General features: G+C 44.2%; 1 protein-coding gene across 1 annotated transcript in view; it reads right to left on the bottom strand.

Annotated features, from left to right (window-relative positions):
* Nucleotides 1-11443, bottom strand: part of BTBD3 (BTB domain containing 3) — a 48000-nt gene extending 36557 nt beyond the window's left edge. Inside the window, exon 1 of the mRNA XM_080407746.1 lies at nt 3309-11443. The gene's annotated coding sequence lies outside the window, so the exon portion shown is untranslated. The remainder of the gene's footprint in view (nt 1-3308) is intronic.
* Nucleotides 11444-12310: the final 867 nt, after the last annotated feature.

Below are 12310 nucleotides of genomic sequence, written 5' to 3'. Positions count from 1 at the left end.
TGGCTGGTCACCTTGCTGTGACATACTTCAGACAGTGGCCTTGCAGAGGAAACAGACCTTTGCTTCACACCAAGAGAACAAAAGAGCAAACTGAAAGGCTCTGCAAAGCAATGCGGGGAATATAAGTCTTCTGACCATCTACTGTATGCTCTACAGACAAAATAGCTCCCTAAAACTTTAAATGTTATAAAAATGCCAAAAGCAGAAAAAAAGAAAAGACAACTATTGCACCATTATCCGTAACATTTTATGTCTCCAAATCCTATGTATATGAATTTTTCATTTTTTTCTTTAATAAGTACTGGCACATCAGAGTATCGTAAAAGAGAAAGAGAGCACAAGGGATAAATACATTGCTGGGGAGAGGAATAAGCAGTAGCAAGTAAGCCCACAATCTGGAAAGTGAGCTTTTTTTCAGATATTTGAGGCTGGAAACAATTTTTCTTTTAGTTTCGTGTCTGAAGTCAACAGCCTTAATTCTTCCTTCATTACAAATTAGACAAATAACCGTAACTAAGTCAATTTAGTTGGAGACTAAATAATGAAAGAGAATAATCCCAAATTAAGGTTTCCATTCATAACATTACTTCAGAGCAGTTAAGGTGGCTTGGGTGCTTATTTTTGCATTTCTATGTCCTAACATCTTCGTGCTTCTCTTTAAAATGTTAGTAACTTAGATTTAGATTTGAACTTAAATTCCTGAGTGTGCATTTTCTTGGGGCTGGAGCATCCCCATGGTGTGCTTTACCCATAAACTCAAACCTAATTCCCCCCTCTTGTTGTTTTCTAGAGCTGTAGCCAAATAGATGACATTAATAATACATGTTCAGGCTGCATGCTGTGTGCTGCCGTCGCATCCTCACTGAGAATCTGTTCCTTTTAATGCAAATAAGTCCAATAACAAATTGATATATTTTCCCATTTGTTTTGGTTTGGAGAGGAATACGGATTAGAGCTGACTTTTCAGCACGTGAAGGAAGCAGATGCAGGAACATTCACGGGAGCACATGGGACACTGGCTGGTTTAATCCGCCACAAAGTCACCGCTACTCATTTCCTCTGAAATATTTATCGGCTGCTGTGCTGGCAGCGCTGTCACTGTCTCCACACCAAGCTCAGTCCTGCCCCGAACTCCTCCTCGAGGAGGTGGCAGTGCCCTCCAAGCATCGACAGAGCAATTTCATAAAGTGGTGCCAGGGGCGAGCTGTGTCTGACACCGAAGCAGATGTGAAGTTATGGCCTTTTTTTCTTGTGGAATCTTAAATCTCAAATATAATTAGTTAAAAGCCTTTCTAATAACATCATCCTCCTGATGGGGTGCCTTTCTGGAAAGTCAAGGTAAAACTTTGGCTGGTAAGGGGCTGATGGTACAAGCCAGAGCAAAGCGAAGGGCGGGCAGATGCGACGGCGAGGCAGTGAAGCCCTCGCCCTTTCCCAGCTGCGCCCAAGCACCGCAGCCCGCACCGCTCCTGCTCTTCCACGCCCGGGCTTCTTCCATGCTTTCCCAGCCACAGAGCAACACCGTGACGGGCATAAAGATTTACAGACCTGATTTTGAACCCACTTGATGTGTGACACAGGCATTAAATCCATCATTCTGGAAACAAGAGCAAGGCTTTCGGCTCCGTGGCCGCCTTGTGTTGCTGCCTGTGCCAGCAGTGCTTTCACAATTCAACACTGCTCAAAGTCTTAGCTTACAGTAGAAAGGCAGGCATACACCACGGCTCTGCGGGCTGCTTTTAGCCAGCCACTTGAACTCCTGACACACTGGCACTACTATTTTTGTTAAAAACATGAAAGATGGTAATTGTAGAGCAGGGCCTGGGGCTAGTCTGCAAAGATCCCTACAATCACTTGCAGGTGACTTATCTCTGTAATGTGGTGAGTTGAACTTCTGGTGTATGGGCTTTCTATTAAAGATAGATGAGAAAAAGGTCCTTCAGAGGACTGCCAGTAACTAGCTGTCCAAATGGGCAGCCGTCTAGTGAGCCAAGCTCCTCTCCATGGAAAAGCCTTTTTTCTGTCTAGACACTTCCTTTGTGCTCATTCCCTGCTCCCATGCCTGCACCTCAAGAGCATGGAGATTTCCAGGCAAAGGGATCTTAATAAGCAGGATACCTTTAGAAGCCTGTTCAGAGGACAGAAAGCTCCAGCAGCCCAGGCAAGCACCAGGGCATCAACCAGAGCAGGAGAAACCCCCCAGGGCACCTGCATCCGTTACCCCAAGCTGCAGAACATTTGAAGTAGGAGAAGAGAAAGGAGAAGCTGTTAGAGCTTTGCTACCCTTTATAGCATAATTTAGGGTTGGTTAGAGCAGAAAGGTAGGTAAAACACGCACGAGATCCTGCAGCTTTGCAGTACCAGAGCAAGCTCTAAAATATAATGATACAATGTAAAATGAAGGTGTTTTCCACAGAGCAAGCCTGAGAGCAAGAGCTCCCGAGTTTCTGGGGAGGGCTGAAACCATGGGAGATCTCAAGTTGAAAAAGGGTGTAGCAGTAGCACCCTGGAAATGCGGAGATATTGTTGGGGCTGCGACATGGGATGGACCCTTCTCAGTGCCTCGAGGGCAGCAGCCCTTTGGGGCATATGAACAAACAGAGATTTCTGATCCTCTGAAATTATGCCACTGCTTGCAAGCTTAACAGAACAGAATTAAGACAAATACCTAAACATCACAAAGATGCTGCAGCAGCTCCAAAGAGAACTAGAGAAATCTGGTGTAATAGGAACCCTCCACCACCACCATTTCATGCGCTAAAGCCTCAGAATCAGCACAACTGCTTTAGCAGCGCCAAGGACAAATCCAAGAGCAAAAAGCAAAACAAAAGAATCTCTTCTAGTTTGTATCATAAAAAGTGTCTGAAACAGTAAGCCATGCTACCCAAATGCATATTAAAGTATTTTTTAAAATACTGTGACCTCAAAAGAATTATAGAAAATAAAGGACAGTGAAATTCACTGCCTAATGAAGTCATTGCTACAGATACCTTACAGCACACAAACCCAATTGCCTCATGTTCATTGTGCTTAATTTGTAAGGCAATGTCCGTTTTCAACTATGAGTAGTCTAAAATTAACTCCATCCTTAGCCTTTGACACCAACTGCATTAGACTTTTTTCAACAGCAAGGTTAACCATAAAGAGACACCCCAAAGAATCACATTTAAAATGCCTGCAAATCAGTCATAGTCAAGCATAACTTTATAAAAACATCTGATTGCTGAGCTGCTGCTTGCATAAATGAAAAGTTAAGAGACAGAATAAACAGCACAAGGCACATCTGTAGTGTTATGAGAAGAACTGACCTCTTTGGGGACTCGGGGCTTGTATCTTGTTGCAAATCGCATTCTGCGTGCTGACGCCCAGAGCCTTTAGAGCTGGAGGTAATGCTGGAGGAAATGCCAGTACCACGGCATTTCACACAGCAGACAACTGGGTCGAAGCATCTATGTGCTCTGCAAAATGCAATCAGATATGATAATTTGATGAGGTTACACCTTGCACTCACCCAGCACTGTTAGGAGCTCTTGCACAGAAGCTGCCTGCCCAAAGCAGCTGGGACTGGCCTGGCTTATCCAGTACTTAGGAAAGCTGCATTTCTGGCAAGCCCCATGTAAATAAGGCATCATTCCTAGCTGATAATCTAAAAACCTGAAATGTACCACATATCAGAGAGCACCAGGCATGTTGCAGTGAGCCATCCTCGCTATGGATTAGGTCCAGGAATAACATATGAGGGTTCCCAGGCTGTCTTCAGGGTGTCCTCAGAAATTCATCGCTGATGAAGGTTGGGCTTGACGGCAGGGAAGCAAACCAAGCTCCCATTGCCTGCTCTGCTGCGGAAACCTGCTGTATGGAGTCTGCAAACTCTAAAGAAAATCATTATTAAAGTAGAAATATATTACAACACCTCTAGGCAACTTGTGGAGGCCTCTCAAACAACACCGAAGTGAGTGGGAAAACCGAGATCCTTATTTTTATGACGCCTGTGAGACAGAAAAAAATTAATCAGTAACCATCCCTCTGCTCATCCTGCTGTCACCAGGGTCTTCCATACATCCAGTGCTGCCCTGGGAGCCCCCAGCAGCTCCAGCTGGTGATAGAAGCTGCCAGCAAGAATGAAGAAATTGCTCATCCAACTGAACGTTTTAGCAAAGGGAGATGGTGGTTTGGCTATGAAAAATGTAGCCCTGGGCTGGGAAGAGTTAAACACCTCAAGTCTGCACAACAGCACAGGATTTTCCAATTCTTTGCTGGTTGGTTTGTGGTTTGGTTGGTTTTTTCCCCTCCCCTTTGAACAGGTTTGTTTGTTTCCCTGGGAGGCTAGCAGTCACACACAATAGGCAGATTTTTCAATTAAGCCATTTTTTTCCACTTTTAGTCTTCAATGGAGCCCAGGTGCCAATTGTTTGCTGCTTAGTTTTTGCCTTCCCCTTCCTGCCTACGGTTTAACCCCTTGCTCTCTTTCCTGCTTTTGGGGATGGTGTTTGATCAAATACACTCCTAATGCAGGTGGCAGATAAAGGATTACCAAACGGCTTGTTAATGCTCTGTATCAGGTATGAGTGACATTAAACAAGGCAGTATATGAACCTTCCATCTATGAATTTGCAACATAAAGTCAAATATTAACTAGTTATTTACCTTTCCTTTGAAGCCCTCTTTATAGCACATGTATTTATTTAGGGAAAACATTTTGCTTTTATTAAAAGAAAATAAAGATCACCAACAGGCAGCTTAGGCAATCCTCTCTTCTGATGTATTTAAGGCTAACAAAGACATTGTAATGGTTTTTCTTTTGAATCCCTCATCAACCCATCGGTTACTGGGGAGGCACCTCAGCAAGTTTTAACGCACCGCTGCCATCCCACACTCATCGAGAGTGACCTCGCCGACTGCCCAAGCCTCCATAAACCATACATAAACATTTTACACACAGATCGGGGATTAAGTGAGGCCCAGGCTGGGGCTCAGCTCAGATGCGGTGTCACTGTTAGAGGTATTAAACCGTTCCATATATCAGATTGATTCTGGTTGTCATGTAGCCACTGTGTTGCTGTCAACATGCTCCGTTGCGGCTTACCCTGCCATTGTGATCAAGTGCTTGAGGTTCTGCCTCATGTATTAAACATCAAACTAGGTGAGCAGATAAAATCCTCTCTCTGCCATGCGCTTCACCCGTGTGTTGCTTTGCATCGTTATCAGAGAAGGGAAAAAAAGACATTGCTGATTTTAACACCCTTACGTCAGAGTTGCATCTTGGTGAAGAGCACCTGCATCACATCACCTGCAGCTATCAGCTGTCATGTCAGTGGGACAATTTCAGCAGGGGAAGACTGGGGAAAAAGAGAGAAAATGGGACATTTCATTAGAAAACAGCAAAGAACATGAGGATAAATGTAAAACTATACACCAAAGAGTTGAAAGAGCACATTTTTAATAAGAACAAGACATCCAGCCTGTGATGATGAGGAACTTGCTCTCTCTCCAGATCCTCACAATACCAAAACCCATCAAAAAAACATCTGTGGCAACTGGATACTCCTTTCAGCCTTGCAGAGGGCCTTCTCCAGCGCCATGCACCAGGCATCGCTCTGCCTGTACCACGCAGGGCTGAGCCACGTGTTGCCATCTGCATTTAAAAAAAATAATAACTTACACACAGGAGAAATAATTCACTATCAAAATTTAAAAAAGAATCCCCAAAGATATGGGAGAAGTGAGCATAAATGTCCAATAAAGCAAGACTGAGCTCTCCAGGAGAGAGATCATACTATGGAGCAGGAGTGGTATGATGAGAGGGAAGAAATATAGATGGACAAAGCTAATACTCTTTAGGGGGATTTACACACAATGTTTACATCCCAAACAGCATTTGTAAGTGAAGATTTAGTGATTTATCATATCCTGATTCACTCCTCACCTGCAAAAGTGTTAGGCAGAACCAGAGTGTGTCTCTGACCATGCTATTTGCTAGAACCCATCACCTGCAAACCCAGAACAGCTTCACCCTTGGCAAACACTGGCCCCTTGGGGCTTTCTGAAGAGCTGAAGGTTCAGGAGGAGACCTCACAGGGGAACAGTTTCAAATATCAAAGGAGGGATTTAAAATTACATAAGGCCATGAAAGCTGATAGGACCTGGAAGAAATTAAGGAGCAGGCGTCTCAGCAGAGGATCTTTGGCCAGTGAAGCCAGATAAGCCTCCAAATCAGTTAACAGAGGAGACAGGAGTGAAGCCCAGCAGGAGATGCTGGTGACATGATCTCCTGCCCCAGCTGAGGGGGTCCCCAGAGAATCCAAAAGGACATGCCCCTGGGACCAGCAGGCAGGATCTGACTGGGACCTCAGCACCTGTCTTGGGCCAAACCTGCCCTTAATTTTGCATGAACCACACAGAAAATTGGTGTATTTATGATTAGTGCTCTCTAGGTAGACTTGATTGAAATCAGCACTGGGTTCCAAAACTGAAGCAGGAGGTGTGGGTAGACAGATCCTTCTTCAAGACTCAGCTCCAATACCAAGCTAAACCCCTGGCATTCGTATGCATTTGCAGGGATTATTAGATCAAGTAAAAGAATATTTCAGGCATTTCTTCAGTTCATCATTTAGGAACTTATTTGTAATAAGCTTCTTCCCCAGGAGATGTTTCAATTATACCTGTGCACACAAAGGAGAAAAAAATTAATACAGTGTTAAGATAGCTTAGCACAGAGAGCTGTGTGCACAGGCTGAGCTGCTCCAGTTCTGCTGTGGTTGCTGCTCAGGGAGCGACAGCAGAGTAACAACCCGGAGACAGCTATTGCCAGGGGGGGGAGGGGGGAACCCATCCTGGGAAAAAAGCTTTTAAATGGAAAACATAAAATTCCAAGAAAGCCACTGAAGTTATGGAGACACTTAAAACTAGGTATTAATAATACTTCAAGGGTGAAGTTGTGCTGTTTCCAACAACAACTACAATCTCCACCTTGCAAACTGGCCCAGTGGGGACAGGTGGTGTCCCGCTGCGACACAACTGTGTTGTAGGATGGGGTTCCTCACTCCCTGACTGAAGAGCTGCCGGTGCCATCAAGGGATACGCTCACACTGGGTCCTCCATGGGAGCTCCCAGTGACAGGAATTTTCTCCTTAAAAGAGCACTGTCAAGATAAATAATAAAATACCCCCCCCTACACACAACTCCGGTGCCATAAGAATAAGGTATATAGAGGTGAGAATTGCCCTCTGGCTTTGTTTTCCATACAGCTTTCAGGCTGACTTTGGCTGACCTGCTTTGCCTTCAGGCTCCTGCCTGCTTCCAGGCATTACACAGCAGTAGTGATTAATTACAGCACATTGCAACTGAGATTTAAGTAGCTTCTGTTGAATTTTTGAGCTTTTATTTACTCAGCATGATCAACTTGTATAATCCACATACTTGGGAACTATCAGCAAAATGGTTCATAAAAATATTAAGGGCTCCACTTCCCAATGCTGTTGGTGGGACAGCTGTGGGAACTGAACTGGTACCAGGGTACAACTAACCCAGTGTAAATTTAGGTTGTTATGTTTTCAAGCAAAAAAGGGGGTGCACAATAGCTTTGGATCTTCAGTGGCCAAAGTATTTTTGAAATAGGCTAACATATGCAGTCTTTCTGAAGACTACATCCACATATGGATTGGGAATCAATTTAATGCACAGTGCTTTATGCAATTATACCTACAGATGCCTAAGTGAGAATTTAAATTAGCATTAACTTGATAGCTTTTGCTAAAGGCAGACAAATGTGAACAGGCACTGGGCAGATTTTCCTGTAAGGCTCTGCCGATCTCCATCAGTTCCCAAGGCGCTGCTCCAAATGTAAACCCTGGTGATCTTTTCAGCAATTAGGCCCACTCCAGCAAGAGCCTCTGTGCCCCAGTGGATACCAAATGAGACCTCATCTCCCCACAAATCACATCTCTGCAGTGCAAAGTATCACCGTTTCATCAACGGATGGAACGATGCTCAAATATAAGGACCCCATAGGTTCACGAGGATAATCCTTAACCAGAAATTCTTGTGAAACCATATATACTGGTCTAGGGACCTAGACATTATATGCAAGCCAATCAAAACCATTTTGGAATACATTATTGACAGAAACCTGTGGAAAGATTCACCCATAGCCTCCAGCAAACACGGTATTTTGCTTCTGAGAACTGTCAAACTCGCTGCAGAGGCTTTTTGTGGTTGGTCTAACATTGAGAAAGTACCAATGACAGTGCAACTAAGGCAGCAATATCAGCAACCTGATCTACAATTATTTTAATGGAGAACTTGCATGCAAATTCACAGCCATCCAGATATATTTATTAGGAGATGCTCACCTTCATATCTAGCACCAACTTAATTCACCCAGAAAACTTTCGAGAAACTATGGGGCTTTGAGGGTGTTCCTCAAAGCTGACATGACAAGCTATATTTGCAATCATATATTTTCATATGCTTTCATAGTATGTGTATGATTATACTATTAGTATACAGGAGTTAGAAGAGCAAAGTGTGCTACTCTGTGCCAGAAAGGTTCCAGAAGAGCCTGGATTACTCTGAAAATTGCAAGAGTCCAGATCCAAGGAGCACTGAACATGGTTCCAGCTATGCTGAGTGTGGAGGTGAGCTGTGGCTTTGTGTGTTTTCCTCTGACATGGCAAATCCTGATGTAACACATGGGCAATAGCAGGACAACCAGCATCCCATGGTGCTTCTGCATTGAGCCACAACAACTCATCACTTGCCTGTAATGCTTCTTGGATGGGCAACATCTGAAAGCCAAGATGATTAAAGGACTGTATAGGATATCTCTTTTAAACACCAAGGTCTGCAGACATGGCTTGCTGCAGTTCAGTGCTACCTATACCCCAAAAGCAACCTTTCTCTATGATCTCAATAAACCACTGAACTTTTCAGCTACTCAGTCAAAGGGAATTTCTGATTTCTCCAAGCCAAGCAGTGTTTTTGTCTGTGTTAGCTACAGAAGACCATGGAGCAGAGAGGTTTTTACCCTATTACTAATGAATGTTAGGAGGGCTGGCTTCGGGAAGAGTTTGCAGCAAATACGCAGCATAAAACTGATTCAGAAGCAGCCAGATACCCTAATTTTATGAAAAACCAAACTCAAAACACAGAATCAGCTGTGGTAGGGAAGTCATCAGCTAGGGAGAGCACCATTTTTTTGCTGCAGAAGCAACAGCAGACACTGATCCTTCCCTCCTGGAAGCAGGTGAGCAAACAGAGATATGCCAGGGCACTGTGCCCCAAGGGGCACCTCCCTAGAGTTGGTGGGGCAGGCAGATTGACAGAAGATTGGACATTGCCTGTAAAACTGCAGATTTCAGTTCCCCCCCCTTTGCTCCAAGGAAGCATCTTCTGATGAGTTTATTACATCCACAGCTGCACACGTTGTCACCTGGGTAATTGCTGCTCGGAGTAGTTTCTCTCTTCAGTAGCTTTCAGAACTGACACTGAAAGGCTGATAGGTTTTTTAAAATACCTGGGAAACCTTTCTGGACCTCTCATCTTTCTGGGAAAAGGCACGTTTAGATGAACACACACCATTGCTTCCATAATCTGGAGGCTGAGTTTCCTTGTTGGCACAGATAGAATGAGACACGATTGCTTTGCATGAAAAACAGGGTGTAAGCAATTTTAAGAGGAGAGGCATTAAGACAAGCCTTACTGCTGTGTCCAGAGAGGGGTCAGAGGGGATTCCCTCCTTTCCTGGGATCTGCTGCAGGATTCTTTATGGCTGTAGGATGCTCTGCAGTTCAGGTGGGTCAGGCTGTAGCTCCCAGACTCCTGCAGAGAAGTTCAAGCAGCAATAGTACAGCCCTGTGTCCTTCAGCAAGACTCTCATCTCAGGGCATGAAAGTTCACATCCCAAAAAGCACAACAGTAAATTCTCAAGCTCACTGAAATGCTTCATGCCTCTTCATTTTCCCGTGAATGACATGACCTTGGAGCGCTGCTTTTGTAGTTTGGTTTTCTTTTTTGTTGGTTGAACAAAGGAACAGCTGCTGAGGGTTTTTTTTGTTGTCCTTTCTTGCAAGAATTTGTGTGCTGAGTATTTAGGACATGCTCTTTGAAAAAAAAATAAAATACTGTTATTAAGGCATTTCGCAAGCAGACACCCAGTGTCTCAGCACCTCTCCGTGCAGGTAGTCCCCATACTCTGGGACTTGCTACACTGCCACCCACCACGGCAGCTTCTCCTGGGTGTCAGCACAGCAGAATTATAAACCCCAGTGCCGTTTGGGTTTGCAGCTACAGGGTGACTTTGATTCACATCACGCTGTGACCAGGCAGGTGGGATGGTGATGGCTGGGCAGCGTCAGGGAGACAGATGCTTGTTGCAGGAAGGTGCTGCAGTGGGCAGCTGGATAGGCATACCTTGCCCAGGCCCTGAAAGGCTGCAGCTCAGAAATGACCCAATTTCCTTAACAGTGACATTGTGCGACAGCACAAGCAATAGCTCACTTCAGTGCTCCCTCAGCTCATGCTAGTTTTTCTGAATATTTCATGTCTTTCATCACTAACTTCCAGATAGGAAAGCATTAGCAGCAAAATGGACTTTTACCTGTTGACCCTGATCTTGACTCAACCTCACCTTTTTCCTTTGCCCTTCCACCCACCTCACCCTCTCTAAGGTGACTTGCTTAAGAACATATTCCTATAGCAGGAGAAAGTGAGGATCCTGAAGATACAGAAAGCCTCGTGCTACAGAACTTCAGCTAAGACAAATTAAAACTCTTCTCCACATCCAGGAGGGTTCATAACTGAAATTTCAATGCCACATGGTTTATCGCTAGCTAGAAGGAGGTATGTGCCCACAAAGCAACTCCTGGAAATTCCAGCTAGTTTCAAAAGCAGACAAGCTTGTTCCTTTGTAATGACAATTAATTACAAGAAGATACTTTTCTACAAGTTGTACTACCTCTGTGGCCAACAGGTCTCCAAGTAACAAGCCACCAACCTCAGCCTAACCTGTGCTACCTAAATATGAAGTCCCTGGTCTTGGCTAGATGTCCCAGACCTCTTCAGCTGCCAGCACAACTCACCCACAGCAGCTAGGCAAGAAGTTTGGTCTGAAAGGCTCTTGATACCAGACTATTGCTGTTTGCTCATGTTCCTGCTGTTCTCCAGGTCTGTAACTAAAAGCAACCACCATCCAACAAGCTGTAGTTGCAGCTACAAAACATGTTGACTCCGTTGGAGGAAAGCAATCAGCCAGAGCTTGCACATAAAGGACATCTATACCCTGAACTCGTATACAGCTTTGAAATCAGGACTCAAAAAAACCTGTGGTCAAAACACAAGTTCTGCCAATTATAGAAAAAAAATAATTATAAAATTATTATTATAATGGGAACGTAGAAAAGAAAAAAATTAAAAGTTCAGGAACCCAAAAGATCTAATAATCTTGGTTTTGATATATAAAATACTAATTTGTAACAATAAAGCAAAAAAATTTGATTTGACTTGATAAGATTCTTCGACACTTCCTTTAATTGTAGTGTTATTATAACTAATAGAGTGGAAAAAATATAAGGCAATACAATCATTTCCTTACTGGATGTGCTGTCAGGGCTGTAACAAAAACCAAACCAGGCACAATGGCCTGGAGCGACCCAGGGGCTGACAGCATCTCCCCAGGTGCTCAGCCTTCACAGGCACCCTGTGAACCCTTTGGCTCCAACAGCTACTTGTGTGTATTAAAACATCTCTCATGTATTTATGCAAGGTGAAACAGCAGCCAAAATGAAACAGATCAAGAAAATGCCATTGACGAGATAAATTCAGAGCATCAAACACACCCCGTGGTCTGACTATCTTTTCTGAGTCTCCACAGTCTTGCTCTTGGCCCAGCTTGCATTTACTCACATTAAGGATTTTATGCTCAGGTTTTTTAATGCATATTCTTTGTTAGCTGTTTTCTGCCAAACATGCCTGTTTCAGAACCATTCCAGGCTTTTCTATGTTACATGGCATCTGCAGCAGAAACGACAGAGGAGGCTGGGACCCACTCACACCACTCCACGCTCCCTTGCCTCAGCCGTTTTGCATCACTGTCCCCTACTGACAGGGCCTGAAACACACTTTAGACTTACCACAGTTCTTGGGGTGTCTTATCTGGAGTGACACAAAGCAGAAAGAAGCTGAGGATGACTAGAAAACAGCAATCAAGTCCATGGACAATTTGCCAGCCTGAGTATGGTGCAAGATCCCTAAGGCACTCCAAAAGCACAAGCAACCTAACATAACCTGGGCTGGGGTTAAAACCCTCACACCT

Source organism: Falco punctatus (genome assembly GCF_963210335.1).
Source record: "Falco punctatus genome assembly, chromosome: 12".
In the NCBI taxonomy this organism is placed as follows: Eukaryota; Metazoa; Chordata; class Aves; order Falconiformes; family Falconidae; genus Falco; species Falco punctatus.
Note: the sequence above shows the minus strand (reverse complement) of the source record. Positions and strands in the feature narration are given on the sequence as shown.